Genomic DNA, 17,524 nt, shown 5'->3' on the forward strand with positions numbered 1-17,524 from the left:
AGACCAAAAACAACACCTGGAATACATATTTCCTACAGAACTCCATGCGAAGGGAAATCCTAACAATACAATGCCCAAGGCTTGAAGAAAAGAATGCCAAATAAAAAGCTAAAAACATGGAAAGGAAATTAATGAAATTGCATCTCTTTTGAAGAAAATAGCCTTGCATTTCCTATGGATTTTCTCCATAACTTCAACCACAAAAGCTCGAAAGCAAGCACTGGAAAACACAAAAAATGAATAGCACGATTTCTTCTCAAAGCACCTCGCTGTCTGAGACCAAAAACAACACCTGGAATACATATTTCCTACATAACTCCATGCAAAGGGAAATCCTAACAATATAACTACAAAATGCCCAAGGCTTGAAGAAAAGAATGCCAAATAAAAAGCTAAAGACATGGAAATGTTCATTCACTCTCAAAATCACTTAACGAACAATTAAACCAAAGTACTAAGATTGTAAAACAAAGTTAAAGGAACAAGCTTGAGCTACAGAAGAAACATGAAGCCCGTGTTTATTCATCCAGAAAGCACAGGAAAAACAAATTAAAAACACCAAATTTCCACTTTTAAATCTTCTTTTTTTCCTATGATGTCAAATAACAATAATCATTACTAAAAAATTCGATTCATAATTCGATTCAAATAACAATAAACATTTGAGCACAAATTCAATTCAATAGGGCAGGGGACTGAACAGGGGTGTGTGGGTGGTGGTAAATGGGGATAAGTCGTTTCCCCCTTAAATAAATTTGTTTTTCAATCACAAAACGAAACAACTCTGGGCTCTCTAGTTTTCAAAGTACTCAGAAATCAACATGCAATTTCACCCTAATCCCTAAATAACAAAAACCCATTGAAAATCACAAACCCTTACCTTGATTTTGGGACTTTATTCCCGTTGGCTTCGAGATTCGTGTGGCTACCCGTCGTTTAGAACGAGAAGGAAGAGAGAAGTCTATGGGAAAGAGAGAGGGAAGACAAGTTTGGGTTCAAGATTTGGGGATCAAGGTTGCGAAGAGGAGAGATGAGCAAGAGGGAAGAGATAGAGGAGACGCAGGACTTTACTCCTGCAATTTGATTTGCAATTTGAGCAAGAGGAAAAGAGGTCTGCAATTTAAGAAAGAGGAAAAGAGGTCTGCAATTTGAGGAAAAGAGGTCTACGGAAAGAAAACCCGAGAGGAAAAGAGGATAGGGTATATGGTTGCGAAACTTGGAAAAATTGAAAAAAAGCGCCTATTTTTCGCTATGGACCGCCAAAATTATCAATTGGCGTGACGTAGGTATACAATTTGACGTCGCGCAAAGTGGTTTTGCGCGACGATTAAAGCGTCGCGCAAGGTTTTTCTTTTTTTTTTTTAAATTATTAAAAAAATTACCAAAAATGTGACTTTACTCCTTTCAAGTTCAATTTTTATTTCACATAAACCCCACAATAATATATTATTCTAAAAAAAACCCATAATAATTTTTTTTACATATATATCATTCAATTTCTTAAATGTTATAAGTACAAAATAAATAAATTAAAATCTACTTAGTAAATACATATACCATTGCACTTGATGGGAAACACATTGTACGAAACTAGTTTCAACGATCCAACCGTCAAACTTGTTTGTATATGCTTCGAGATCGCATACGCCAAAAATAGCAAAAAAAAGAACATTTAGAGATCAAGTAACGCGACAAAACTTTTCGACGGTTATAAATGAAAAATAACGATTTAACGGTAGTTTTAACTCCGATTTTGATGATTTTTTACAGCTACACTCCTTGACCCTATATGAATACAATGAACTAATTCGATCGTCAATTTAAAGTATTTACACAAGTGGATACCACAAAATCTTATGTTATACTTAATGAAAGTATTAATAAACTCTAAGTGTTAGTAAATCTACCATTTTGATGGGAAACACATTGTACAAAACTAGTTTCAACGATCCAACCGTTAAACTTGTTTGTATATGCTTCGAGATCGCATACGCCAAAAATAGCAAAAAAAAAACATTTAGAGATCAAGTAACGCGACAAAACTTTTCGACGGTTATAAATGAAAAATAATGATTTAACGGTAGTTTTAACTTCGATTTTGATGATTTTTTACAGCTACACTCCTTGACCCTATATGAATACAATGAACTAATTTGATCGTCATTTTAAAGTACTTACACAAGTGGATACCACAAAATCTTATGTTATACTTAATGAAAGTATTACTAAACTCTAAGTGTTAGTAAATCTACCATTTTGATGGGAAACACATTGTACGAACCTAGTTTCAACGATCCAACCGTCAAACTTGTTTGTATATGCTTCGAGATCGCATACGCCAAAAATAGCAAAAAAAAACATTTAGAGATCAAGTAACGTGACAAAACTTTTCGACGGTTATAAATGAAAAATAACGATTTAACGGTAGTTTTAACTCCGATTTTGATGATTTTTTTACAGCTACACTCCTTGACCCTATATGAATACAATGAACTAATTCGATCGTCATTTTAAAGTATTTACACAAGTGGATACCACAAAATCTTATGTTATACTTAATGAAAGTATTAATAAACTCTAAGTGTTAGTAAATCTACCATTTTGATGGGAAACACATTGTACGAAACTAGTTTCAACGATCCAACCGTCAAACTTGTTTGTATATGCTTCGAGATCGCATACGCCAAAAATAGCAAAAAAAAAAAACATTTAGAGATCAAGTAACGCGACAAAACTTTTCGACGGTTATAAATGAAAAATAACGATTTAACGGTAGTTTTAACTCCGATTTTGATGATTTTTTACAGATACACTCCTTGACCCTATATGAATACAATGAACTAATTCGATCGTCAATTTAAAGTATTTATACTTGGGGAAAGTATTGAGAACACTTTGTGTGACACACATGACGTCACGCAAAGACAATTTGCGTGACATACGTCTCTCGACGTCGCGCAAAGATACTTTGCGTGACGCATCCAGACGTCGCGCAAAAACACTTGGCGTGACCTATGGAACTTCTTCGTCGCGCAAACGCTTTTTTTTTTTTTTGACAAAAATATTTTTGGTTTATGTTTTAATACATATTGTAATTAAATTCTAAAAAATAAATAATAAACCAAGAAAAAGTATTTAATTATAAACTATATGAATGTACGTGCAAAATGTTTGAAAAAAAAAAAGAAAAAACTCAAACAGCCTTTGCATGACGCATTGGCCCACTCTGGCGTTGCGCAAAGTTATTTTTAAAAAAACTCAAAAGGTCGAACCAAAACTCAAAAGAAAACGATAGCCAAGTTGAATTGGTCAACAACAAAGCACTCCTACTTCAACTACTTGGTGACTAAATATGAAAAATGGAAAGTAATTGAATCCTGAAATCCATAAAATCTCCAAAATCCACTAAAAAATTAACGAAAAAAAAAAATCAAGAATATAATGTCTAATTGAAACACAATTTGTTCAAAGTTCAACCACTTCATATCATATATTAATAAACATGATCATACACTTCAAAGTTAAACATGATTGTAATTACTTTAGTCTAAAGAAGGAGGCGAAACTGCACTGTAAAATTGAACAGTGTTTTGATCCGAATTTCATTTTATTTTCGAGGCTGCCACTGACTCTCTCTGCCGCTGATCTTTATCATGCGTGTTGATAATCGTGGAAAGGAAGCTATGCGATGGTCGTTTTAGTCTGTAGGGTTTCGAACGAATTGGGTGGGTTAGAGACTTTCATTTCCTTTCTCTCTGAGCTGCAGTGGGACTCGATGAGAGCATGTCGTCGATAGAGAGAGAGAGGGAGGGAGGGGGAGAGAGATAGGGATTGGTGAGAGGAAGGCATGCGGCTTACAGGCAGACAGAGTCACAGGGGATGTACGATTTGAGGGAGAGAAAGAGAGGGGATTGAGTGGTGATGCTCGATTTGGGAAGAGAAAGAGAGAGACAGGGAGAGCGCGATTTTGCGGTTATGCGACGGCGGGAGAGAGGGCGAGGGTTTTTGCATCCGTGTCACTCAGAGTGGGTTGCGAGAGAGTGAGAGTTCTGCGTTCTAGGGTTTGAGAGTTGGTTTCAAGAAAGTGAGGGGGCCGAAGTGGGGGGAAGGCTTGGGTTGGGTTTGTGGAATGGGCCTGGATTAGTTACAGACAGAGAAGTGGATGAGGGTGTGGAATGTCAGGGAGAGGAAGGGAGAGGGAAGTCTGCCAAAAAACGTGGGTTGCAGAGCTACAACGAGGGAGATGGGCATGGATTGGCAGGGAGCGGAAGGGAGAGGGAGGAGTGAGGCTTGCGAAAAGGGGGGTTGGATTGATTTTTCCTCCTCAAATCAATGGTTGGTGTCGGGATTGAGGGGTGGGTCGAAAGTGGGCATGGTTGTAAGGGAGAGAGGGATGGCAGAGACAGAGGTCATGGAATTGGGTGTGGGAATTCCACAAATCAGTGGTGGTAATATCAGCAACGAGCATTACTGGGATGTGAAATGTTTAATTTCCATTTGAAAACTTTAGTTATTCTAGGTATATTCTAGGTATATTGTTTATTGTAGGTTTACACTACACGATTAAGAATAATGGAAGGTTTTACTGTATTTAAGCCTTTTCCCAGCTTGTAGTTTGTTTTGCAGTTCAAGTGTTTGAGATTATGCCTTGGAAAGACAACTTTTACTTGAGTGCTTTGTTTCTTCTTGTAGTTTGTTGACTACCCTTCCAAAGCGAAAAACAACTTTGAAATTTTACTCAACCATTTGTTTGTTTTGTTTACTCAACCATTTGTTTGTTTTGTTTGCTTCACCAATGATGGATAAACTGAAAGGGAAGAGAAAAATTTATTAAATTCTCCAACTTTCTGTTTGGTTTTTACTAGATTTCTAGATTTCAGAATGTAGACAAGGATCTACGGCCCAAACCAAACAAGGGTCATCTCTTCAGGTTATAATGTTGTCGATGGAGGTTTATTTGTTCTTATTTTTACACTTGTTGCTTACCTAGTTTGTCTTTCAAACTTCCTTCTCATGTGACTATTAACTCATATGATGTCTTTGTTGTTTTGGATTCTTAAGTATTTTCTTTATGTACCTCTTCTTATGTTCTGAATTTATTTTTTGCAGAGGCCTGTGAGAACATCGTTCGAGCTGATTTTGGATGGTCTTCTTTTTTTTTTGGAATTTCATCTTACTGCTTGGCAGCTTCCACCACTGCTCTAGTTTTACAGACGAGAATAATTTACTCGGATTTTTTTTTTTAAGACAGTCATGTTACATTTAAGAAATGTTATTCCAAATGCATCAGATTTTCATCGTTCTTCATCACATCAGCTAGAAGTTGATTGCGAGAATGCTCAATTTGTTAAAATTGTACATTTACTTATGGGATTGATGTTTTAACAAACTGCTAAATGGAAAATAAGAACAGAAACAATGTAAAGAAAAATTCAATGTTTCACACTTCTGTTTCTCGTCGTCTGCCCCTAATGTATTTCGAGGTCCACCACATCCACAACACCCTGTAAGCTGTCGTAAACATCGACGATATGATAATTCCATCACTTTCGATACCAATGAGCTACCAAACCCAAGAAACTGGTGTACTAGTTTTGCAATAGAGCTGGCTAGACTGTCTGCTGCACTGTTTGTGAATGCATCTGCATATACGCATATAACATCTTCAGTAATATGCTTGAAAGTAACTTACAGCAGATGATTCAACTTCCTTCCATATTCCATGGACATCCATATCCTTCAGAGGCTTAAGACCTTTCTGACATAACCCCGATAAGCACTATTTCTGAAAAAGTAAAAATTTGCCGATGAACTTGTCTAGATATTCAAAATAAGTCAAACAACGAAAGAAAACCAAGGAACTCTAAATTATTGGAATGTATAACGTGACAGAGTGCTACAACATAAAGATGAATTTGTTGTCACAATTGAGCCTGTGCAGTTTTATTCAGTTTGGTAAGTTATCAAGTAAAATCAAATCAAAACTTAAAAGTAAAAAAAATCCAACAAATCATATTACTGCAATACAAATTCACAACATTGACTAGAATGTACTATCATGATGAATTATAGAGCGTGGTCGTGCTGCAATTTAGAGCTTTCAAGATCTTCTTTAAGTCCATATCAACAACAAAGGAAAACAAATCATGTAGCACATGAATTCGTAGATTGGGCGGCACAGAGAGAGAACTACGGAAAAGATACAAGATAATTCTTACCTGCAGAGAAGATGATTAGGTTGCCCTTCAATTCTACAGCACCAATCAAAATATTCAACAAATTACCAACTGAAAAACATAAAGAAAAAAAATCAACCACCAAAATTTCACATTCACTTGATTGAGATTCATTGCAACCAATCAAGACCCAACATAAATCACAGAGTAATGCCAATGGGAACAAAATTTAAAAAGGGAAAAGCTTTAGCTGGAACGGTACCGTTTGACTGTGAATGGCCCGAGAAGTGAGAGTAACAAAGGAGACCCATGGTACATAGATCCTGCAAAAAAAAACCCAACAGATGAAGAAAAAAATATGATAAAAAAGATTATAATTTCCAAATTTAAGCATAAAGTTTAGGAAAGTGAGTAAATTATAAATAAATTTAAAAAAAAAAAAAAAAACCTGCTTAGTGCCTCTTCCTCTTCGTGCTCTGCTCCTCCGTCTTCACGTCCATTTTTCTGACAGTTTTGCTGTGTATTTTGGGAGCGAGATCAGTTGCATAGTCATGTGTAATAATATTATCCATAGTTGGCATATGCATCTTTTGGTTTCTATAACAATTGAGATAAAAGCAGGCGTGAATAAGTTCCTTCCCCTGCTCCATTTATCTGAACCCGAAGCAGATGACATTATTACTATAGCTTACCTTGCATGTCTTGCATACTCCTCATAATTTTGGAGGAGCATCTTGCATACTCCTCATAATTTTCAAGGAGCATCTTGCCTGCCTGTTCATTCAACGCTGATTCTGGAAATGGTTCAATAAATAGACATCTAACTACCTGTTATCACAAAGCACGGAGCCAAGACAACTTGAGTTTGTAAGAGAACACAAAATTCTCAGATGAATAAGCAGAAATGAAAGAATATAACTGAACCATCAAGGGAACCTACAATCAGAACATGTCGTAATCCAAGACTTGGATTCCAATCCTTTTTCAAGGTGTTGACACAAATCTCACCGTTGTTTGGATGGAAAATCTTCGTCAGGAAGTAGCCTACAACAATTATTTTCCAGAAATTATAATCCAAATAGGGACTAAAAGAGTTCTACCATATATAGGCCTTTCATCAACAAAAACATATTCAGTTGTCTACGATCACGCATTCCAAACAGAACAAGGGAACAGAAATATAACATGTCCACTTAAATGATAGTGTTATCAACTACATCATTTATGATCATAACAAACAAACCTTTAGGAGGAGAGTGTGGAAAGTCCCTGGACAATAACAACTTCATGCGGAAAATACCATTCTCATAAGGAGTGCCAGCTGCAAGGCCAAGATCGTAGCTCAGTAAATATCTCAAAAATATTCAAACGATAGGAGCGAAAGACTAAATTACAACTTATGCCAAAAAATAAACATGCCTGGCCCTTTAATATCAGCATATATGATTGAAAATCATCATCGTTAATCCTAACTTGAATGCCTTCAGTTCCAAGAAGCACAAAAGCTAGATCAGAACGAATCAACTGATGTGACACAAAAGGAAGACAGAAGAAAAGTGCTAATGACGAAAAACAGTGAATATGCCTAGTTCAATTGCACTATGGTTGGATTTTGAATCGCTCCCACATTGAAGCGCATGCATTGCCACATCCCTCAACACAATATTGTACCTTTCGCGATAATACTATACTACTCAATTTCTACTTTGATCTTCTAGAGTGAACCTAAAACGCAAACATGGATGATAAGTTATGAACATTCTGTTGCCATGGAACACCGTCATAACCCAATTTCATTTTGTTTTCATTTTTACTCTTTATGATGTATGATATTGCAAATTCAATCAAAATAGTTAAACGAAAGTAGATAATGAGCGTGAAAATTCCTGTTCTACATTTCAAGCGAATCAAGTGCCATAACAATGTATATACATATAAACAAGATATAAGCATAAACGTAACGTAAAGATTATAAGACTCACATCAGCTTGCCAGGGGTTCCACCGAGACCCCTATAATTGTATAAGACCTATCCTCAGGATGAGAAAGTGCTACCTTCACCCCCTTTAAGGCCTTTTTAACCTGTAAGTAACTGAATGCCAATCAGTTTCCAGGACAAATATCTTTAAAAATAACCATTTGTGAACAAACATAAGTAAATACATAGAACTCTGAATAATTTAGCCTATGTGGACATATACACCTGATCCAAATGAAGTGAATCCAAAATGAACAGGTTAATTCATAATAAAAGCAAATGATTACATGCTAAAACAAAATGCAGCTTCAAAACCGAATAAGCATGAATACTAGCATATTTGCATAAATAGAACCTATAACAAGTGTAAATAACTTCTACTTCGTTGTTCAGACTGGTAAAAAATAATTACAAACTATCAACATTGTATTTTATTTATATAGCTTAACTTTTAGATAAGTTGCCTATCAAAACTGCATGAAACAAATCGAAGTCAAAATGGAGAATACCTTCAAACGATCACGATCAGATTCTTCTCGTGCCTTTTTTTAGTTTCACTTTGCCTCTCCTCAATCTCCTGGTTTTTCCTTTACAAGTTTATATTAATCCTCATCTGAACTACAATAATAACTCTCGCTATCCTCACTACTATCATTTTCGAATTTCCATTCATCCTCATCTTCATTTGCCTCTTCCGGTGCATTGTATCGTGGCAGATCACCAAGGTCAATTGAAATTGACTCTATTGGTATTTCAAATTCGGGAACTCCAGCTACTTCAAACGGTTCTTGGACAATATTAGTATCTCGGAGTGTTTCTTCACCAATTTTTATCAAAGATGATAACTGTTGGTCAGGGATGTTGTCGTCGTTGTCATCTTGATTTAGTTCCGAATATCATATAGCCCTCTTCGATCAATCTTCTGAACAACTTTCCAACCATTGCCGGCTTTAGGGTCGTCTAGAAAGAATATTTGTTTCGCCATAGTTGCCAAAATGTATGGGTCTTCATCGTACCAACGTCTGGTAGTGTTTACTGATAGTAAACCATGGTCTCGCTTAACACTCGTTCGGTTATGTGGGTTTGTATCAAACCAAAGACACTTAAACAGTATCACTTGACACCTGTCTTTGTAAAGCAATTGTACTACACTAGTTAGTTTACCATAAAAATCAATGTCTTCACTGTCGCCCGCACCTGGGACGTGGACACCACTATTTTGAGTAGACGACTTGTCATCACGTGTTGCCCCCAAGAACTTGATCCCATTGACATGACAACCTGAGAACAATTCAACGTGAAGCGGTCCTCTTGCCAAGTTATATAATTCTTCATTGTAAGAGGGTGAATTCAATTCCTTCAATTTGTTCATCTAATATAACATATACAAAAAGTTAACCTATTAGTGTAACCAAATTTGAAGACGGGCATGAACAAGTTGGAAAATATGCTGAATTCAAAACACATACAACTTACATGTTCGTGAAACCACGAAGGAAACAATTCACGGTGCTTCTTGGCATATAAATGTGAAGGATGTTCCCGCTTCATCAACCGTTCATGCTCTTCAAGGTATGGCAAAACCTCATCACAATTGTTGAGTATGAACCAATGCGCTACCTCCATGTCTTTTTTGGTAAACGATTTGCCTTTTACAGGATCGCCGAATGGTCGCGCAATTTAGGCAAAAACATATAGTTTCTCTTTTCTGACACCACCGTCATTATTGCGTTGAGGACGATTGAAAGCTGTCTCAACATCTTGAAGATACATTGCACAAAAAGTAAGTGACTCATATGCGACCCATGCCTCCACAAGTGATCTTTCGGGCTTTGCCCTATTTCGGACACACTTTTTCAACTCACCAAGATATCTACACAAATAAAAGGTATGCTACAAATTATTCAAAGCGTTCGTTGATCATTTATCTGTTATATATATATATATATATATATATATATATATATATACGCTTAATTAAGTACCTTTCTATTGGATACATCCATCGGCAATTGACTGGTCCAGCAAGCAATGCCTCATCTGGCAAGTGAATCATCACGTGAATCATACTTGTAAAGAAAGCTGGAGGAAATATCTGTTCGAACTTGCATAAGACGTTCACAATGTCGTCTTGCAATTGTTTAACATCCGACTTCCGCAAACACCTTGCAGTCAATTGTGAAAAAAATCTAGACAACAACACGATTGGTTTCACCACATCAAGAGGCAATAAGTGTCGAATACCAACCGGTAGAAGGCGTTGGAGTATCACATGACAATCATGACTCTTCATGTTTGAAAATTTACACCCTCTCACGTTCCCGCAACGCGAGATATTGGAAGCATACCCATCTGGAAACTTTACAGAAGAAATAAAGTTGAAAAACTCTTTCTTCCCATTCGGATTAACTGTAAAAAAAGGATGGCCTTTCTTCAATGTACCACCAACTTTTTTCATCCACAAGGATGGCCTAATGACCGTGTCTTTCGTTTTTCCTTCAATGTCTAGAATTGTCCCGACCAAAGTATCAAACACATTTTTCTCAATATGCATAACATTGAGGTTGTGTCTCAATTTTAACTTTGATCAGTATGGGAGCTCAAATAACATACTCTTGTGTGTCCAGTTCAGATGTGTAGTTGGTCTGGGCTTACTGACCCCTTTGCCAAAATGACCAAATTCCAAACGGTTTAATTAATCCAAAATCTCATCTCCAGACCATTCTCTTGGTCTTGGTTGAGTCTCTTTTGTGCCGTGGAAGGCTTTATCGTTCTGACGCCACTCGTTGTCCCAAGGGTGCCATCTACGATGACCAAGATAACAAACTTTTCTCGCATGCCAAGACGATGTTACGTTCTCCTTGCATATTGGACATGACAAATAACCCTTAGTCATCCACCCAGAAACCATTGCATACGCGGGAAAATCGTTTACTGTCCACATCACTGCTGTTCTCATGGTGAACATTTGCCCAGTATACTTATCATATGTACGAACACCGTTTTCCCATAAATCTTTTAGCTCATCTACCAACGGCCGCAAATAAACATCAATGGACTTTCCTGGATCTTCAGTAATTAATAGAGTCAACATCATGTATTCTTTTTTCATGCACTTCCAAGGCGGCAGATTATAAGGAAACACGACGACCGGCCAAGTGCTGTGGATTTGGTTTAGAACCCCAAACGGATTAAATCCGTCGGTGGCAAGTCCCAATCTGACGTTTCGCGGGTCAACTGCAAAATCAGGGTACATTCGATCGAATTCTTTCCATGCTTCTCCATCTGCAGGATGCCTCATAACATCGTCATTTACTCGTCCTTCTTTATGCCATCTCATATCGGTAGCGGTGTGCATCGACATGAACAATCGTTGCAACCTAGGCTTCAATGGAAGATAACGCATTACTTTTTGTGGAATCTTGGTCTTTCTATTTTGTGATGTCATTTTAAACCTTGGCTCATTGCATACAGGGCATTTATCCAACTGATGTTCTCTTTATAGAACAATATACAATTATTTACACATGCATGAATTTTTTCATACCCCAATCCAAGACCCTTCAACACTTTTTGGGCACTTTTATGAACTTCAGGTAAACAATTGTCCTTTGGAAGCATCCTCTTGATAACTCCTAAAAAGTAATCGAAACACTTGTTTGACAAACGAAACTTGATCTTGCCATGCATCAACTCCACAATTGCTGTGAGCATCGAAAAGTTTTCACACCCCAGATATAATTCTTGCTTGGCATTTTTCAATAGTTTTTCATAGTTTTTGAATGCCTCACTATCCATGGTTGGACGACCGTCATCTCCCCCTTCCTAATTGGTGTTGGTTGTAGCATATGGATAAACATCATTTAGAATATCCATAACTTGTTCATTAGGATCCACATTACATTCAACAGTCTCCACTCGTGTCATGTATGAAGACGAAGCTTGGTCTAATCGTTCTCCATGATGATACCAAGTAGTATAGGTCTCCATCATCCCATTTCTTACTAAATGAAATCGAACATTTTCGAATGTTTCCCTCATTGAGTTGTTACACTTTCTACAGGGACATCGAATATGAGTTGAACCTCGGTTGTGTCTAGTTGCGAATTGAATGAAATCATTTATTCCATCCAAGTACTCGATAGCACATCTATTATGATTCTGTATCCACTGTTTGTCCATTTTGCCTGCAATCCCAATAAAAGTACAACAACTTCAACTATTGTCTTCTCACCTTATTCCTCCTGTAAGGGCCTATCCCATTCAAAAATACACAGTTATGTGCCGTAATTTATGATTCCAATGGATTAAATTTCGACATGGGCAAATTTCGACAGCATCTCCTTACAATTCTTCAAGTGCACGCAGTAGATACATAATATCCACTGTGTACTCGAAGAACATCAGGAAATGTTACCAAAATTTCCACTATCGAAACCTAATCTATGAACCGCAAACTACAACACATAACTATGCATTCCCAAACTGTCCAAAAAATGGGACAATTCAATAATTAATTGGACCGCACGCATGCTTTTGCATCCATGCACAAAATCCAACTAACTCTCAAACGGAAAACTAAGCTTTTCTTGAAAAAAAAAAAGTGTACGAAGTTAAGTTGTATTAACTTCGTAAACACAAAACAATTTTGTAATTGATGTACAAAAATATGTGCATACAAATAAATTAAATCACAATAATTAGTGAAACTAAATAAAATAGATACAAAATATTAATCCTTGTAAACTATAATGTTGATGGCCTTAGTTTTTATTTGTTTATACTAATTATATCATAGAATATACATATTCTAGTTAGTTACACTCGAGTAATTTTGGTGGTGAGATAAATGTACTGTTAGAATATGAACACAAGTGTAAGCGTATTTTGGCTAGATATTGGTTTTAAAAAATCTTATTGAAAGATGTTTTGGTTGTCTTCAAGTTTACAAAGGATTGAGACTAAAAATGAATCCTAAATTACTTATATTGGAAGATGATATTGAGTTTTTACAAGGATTTAATAAGAGAATCATAGCCATTGTTTATCTACATAAGTATGGCATATGCTCACAAAAATCAACCCGCTCATTATTGAACTAAAACCTATTGTCTTAGCATTGAGAATTTAATAGTGATGATAAGATTAGCTTTGAAGATCATGGCTTTTGTAGGTTTTCTATATAATTCTTAGTTGCAGCACATTGCATTTACCCTCAATTCAACCGTATAGCACAAATTAAGGAAATTTCAAGGGGAAACCAACATTTCTTACAATTTCTTCTATGTAAATATATAAGTTAACCTCGATAAAGTATTCAAATGAAGCCCAAACAAGTCTTCAACAATATATCTACAATCTCACTCCTTTTAATAGGTAAAATTAATAAAGATTACTTCAAAATTCAATCTCACAAAACTCCACCATTACCAAAAAAGGGCATAGCAAGTAAGCAAAGGTACATATACAAAAATCCCATATGCAATATGAAAAAAATACCTTCAAATTCGTTCTTCAATGATAATTGTATACAAAAATCCTGTACAAAACAAGTTTAGTAGTTTTAGTTTGAATTCTCAATTCAAAGTTACATATACAAAATCAAATTGCTTACCGGATACAAATAGATTAAGGAACGGAGAGAATTGGAGAACGTTTAGAAGAGAGATGGGGGAGGGAGGTAGCTGCTGCAACTAGTTTGCAGTTTCTACCACCCAAACTGATTAAGCAAAGGAAAAAAAAGTCGTTGACTTTGCGTGACGCATATGGCGTCGCGCAAAACAGCTTTGCGCGACGCAAGAGCATGTACGTTGCGCAAAGCTGTTTTGCGTGACGCCACATACGTCACGCAAAGATGTTTTGCGCAACTCATGTAGCCCTGCGTCACGCAAAGTCAACAAAAAAAGCGGTAAAACTTTCTTGGTTTAGCGCCAAAATCTTGCGGGACGCACAAAACGTCGCGCAAATGGCCTTTGTGCGACGAAGATTGGCGTCGTGCAAAGTGCAGTCGCGCAAAGGCCATTTGCGCGACGTTTTTTGTTTACTGTCACGCAAACATACTTTGCGCGACGCATTTAGCTGTGTCGCGCAAGTTTTCGTCGCGCAAACATGTTTTTGTACTAGTGCCACCTACATGGATGAGTGCTTCATGAAGCGGTACGCCGAGTGGAAGCGTGACCTCCACAACCATTTTGTGGTTTTTCCCGACATGGAGATTGTTATAGCCGAAGGCTGCCTTAAGGAATTGGTGGAGTATCCAAAGGATTGGGAGTGGTTTTGCAAACATTTTCAGGACCCTAAGTTTTTGGTAAGTATAATAATATTTTTATAATTGTACTTGCCTTTCTGCACGCACCTTGCGCGTGCGAAAGGTCTTTTTTACATCACGGCGCGCTATGCGCAGCTACCGAGTATTTCCTATCCACATTTGTGCATGCATAAAGACATTTGTACTATAAAAACACTTCGTACGTGTTCAAGTTCAAGACTTCCATATTTTGGTCCGAGTGGAAAAGGGTTTTTTTTTATGTGAAGGTAAATGAACCATACTAATATAAACAAAATGATAATTGAACCGTTAAACAAAAAAACACTAAAATTTCATTCAATACAAAAAAGGAGTAACGCAGATAAGGTGACAATGTTCTTATCATTTCTCTCCATACTTGATCTGTTGAAGTCCACTTTAAATTTTTGTATTCTTTCATAAATAAAACAAAAATGAACACGATAATTTATTTAATAAATGAAAAGATAACATTGGAAGAAAAAAAATCACCATGACATTTAAGTAACACGAAAGTGATCTCAATAATGAAAATCCATGTCAAATATTTCGTAAGTACCACTTATGTTTATGTTGTAAGGTTAGAGGATAAAGATATATCAATAGCACACCAAACTCTTTTATTTGAGGCCTTTCACTTCAGTTCGTCGTCCTTGCGCACCAGAAGGAAGTTTTTCAAATGGGTATCAATTGAAGAACAAATTCAACACCTGGTTGAACAACAATCATGCCTATAAAATAACGCATTCAACGCCGTCGTACTTGACAAACGCTGACCCATCAAAACGTCTCTCCACCAACTGCCCATGAAAAAGTATGCATCAGAAAATAGATGCTGATCAAAAGTTCGAGCAACAAATAAGAGAAAAATTTCCGAGCAGATCAACAACCTAATTGAAGAAGAAAAAACCATGATCAATACCTCAGATGCTCCTTTCTTGTGATCCAAATTTGAAGAAGGTCAATGGGGATGGGCAGTTACAAGTGTTATTAACATTCATTCTTAGAGAGAAGAATCGCAGTTTCTTCCAATCATGCAACTGAAGAAAACAAAGACCAAAAAGTAGTATTCCAAAAGAACTAACTTAAAGTCTCTAAACAAAAAAAAAAAAAAAAAAAAAAAAATAACTTAAAAGAGAAACAAATGGAATTAGTAAATAGCAAAGACATCACATCCATTCAATTTTAAAATTAGCTGATATTTCTCCAATGTTGCACAGAAAGCAACCGAAAAGGTCATGGAATGATTAAAATGGCTAGCAAGGTTTAAAAATGGAAATATTGTTTGGTTATATATTTTCCCTCAACATAAGGATTGGATAAACAGACAAAACTAACCCTTTGTTCTATATATGCTCAAAAAATGAAGTCTTATTCTCTTTGAAATCCACATTGACAGTTATATGCACCCCTTCTGTAATTGAACCCCTTTTGTGGAAAGAAAAATAGTGAACAAAATGATGAAGAAAACTTTTTAGAACCTACCGAATAGTATCACCACAAAATTTGCCAAGCTTGAAGTGATTTTTCAAAGTCCAATCCTTCTTCGTAAATCTGCAAAGAAACAAATAGAATGAAAAGAGTGAATCGGCAAACTTTTTAGAACTTAAAGTCAATTGCAAGATTCATGCAATCAGAATCTGAAAGAAAAACATACCTGTAAAGCAATAATGGAAGTCATTCAAGAACTCAATGTAAGACATTAATCTGAAATCATAAAAGAAACAACAACATATTAGGATCACGTATGCAATAGCCAAATCGACATGAAAATGAAATAAATTTATCTATAGAAGAGGAAAACATGATGCTAGGGTTTTAGGAGAGTCTTCTCCACTCAAGCAGCCATAAGTCCTTTTTCTAGTGAATAGGGTTTAGCACAAAACAAGGATGATTACTGTGAGTGCAGGGACCTCCTAATATACTGATAATTATCCCTATAATCCGGCCTATTAACTAATTGCATAGGATATTCCATATCAATTAGGATATCATAATAGTCCTAAATGGTAATGAATTCCTTGTCCTCTAATTAAGGTTTTCATAAGGACTCATAAACCTAACCAAATAAGGCTCCATAATTTCCTCAACTATTAACTTGGATTGACCAAGTTACTTGTATGTCAAGAAATGGCGAGTACATGTTCTTTGACACTCACAACTTACATTCTCCCACTTGAGTGTCCAAGAACATAATCTTTATTTGGCTAAGTGGTAGATGATCACTGAGTCCCACAAAATTTGCAACTATACCTTTAACAACCTGTCACTTGTAGTTTAAATATTGGATTATAAAAAATAACATGTAATTGCTTCTACATGTTTATTCTATTACCACGAATATTAACTTATGAGCACAATGTTGCCATACGTCATTCGTTAAATTCAGGTTGATAAGCAAAAGATCAACTCCTAAATTGAGCCTCATGCAAGCAAGACTCATATTTCTATCTATTAATACATAAAAATAATAAGAGAAGATGCAAATGCAGTATACTGTTACACAATTACCTCTCTTATCAAGATTTATGAATAAAAATTTACTATTAAACCATTTTCCACTAACACTTCAATTCAATAATACAAAAGCAATTTCAAACTCCCACTGATTAAAAGCGTAAAAAAAAAAAATCTCATAGACACATACCTCTTAAACACTCCCACTGATCAAGCATAGTCAAGTATTTATAATTACGAATTTTGAGAATTCAACATCAACTACTAATTTTTTTTTTTTTACTTCATCTCTATGTCAAATATTGCAAGGAAGTGAGTGACCGAAAAGCTATACAAAATCATATGGTCAATTTTATTCATCTAAAATTTGACGAAAACAGAAAACTTTAATGAAACTTTTTCTGATTGCAACAAAAGCATATAATTCCAAAATTATCTTTAGATAGAATCTGATTATATTAGGTTTTCACAGCTAAAAATAAAATACAAGAACAAATGTATATAGATTCAACACTTTTGAGCAGATGAAGTATATAATGTTGTCAATTTCATGTTTAACCATCCATTGATTAATAGTTGGACTGAATAAGAAAACACTTTTGAGCAGATTAATTATCCATCAATAAT

This window comes from Pyrus communis, chromosome 16, assembly GCF_963583255.1.
Source record: "Pyrus communis chromosome 16, drPyrComm1.1, whole genome shotgun sequence".
Lineage (NCBI taxonomy): Eukaryota > Viridiplantae > Streptophyta > Magnoliopsida > Rosales > Rosaceae > Pyrus > Pyrus communis.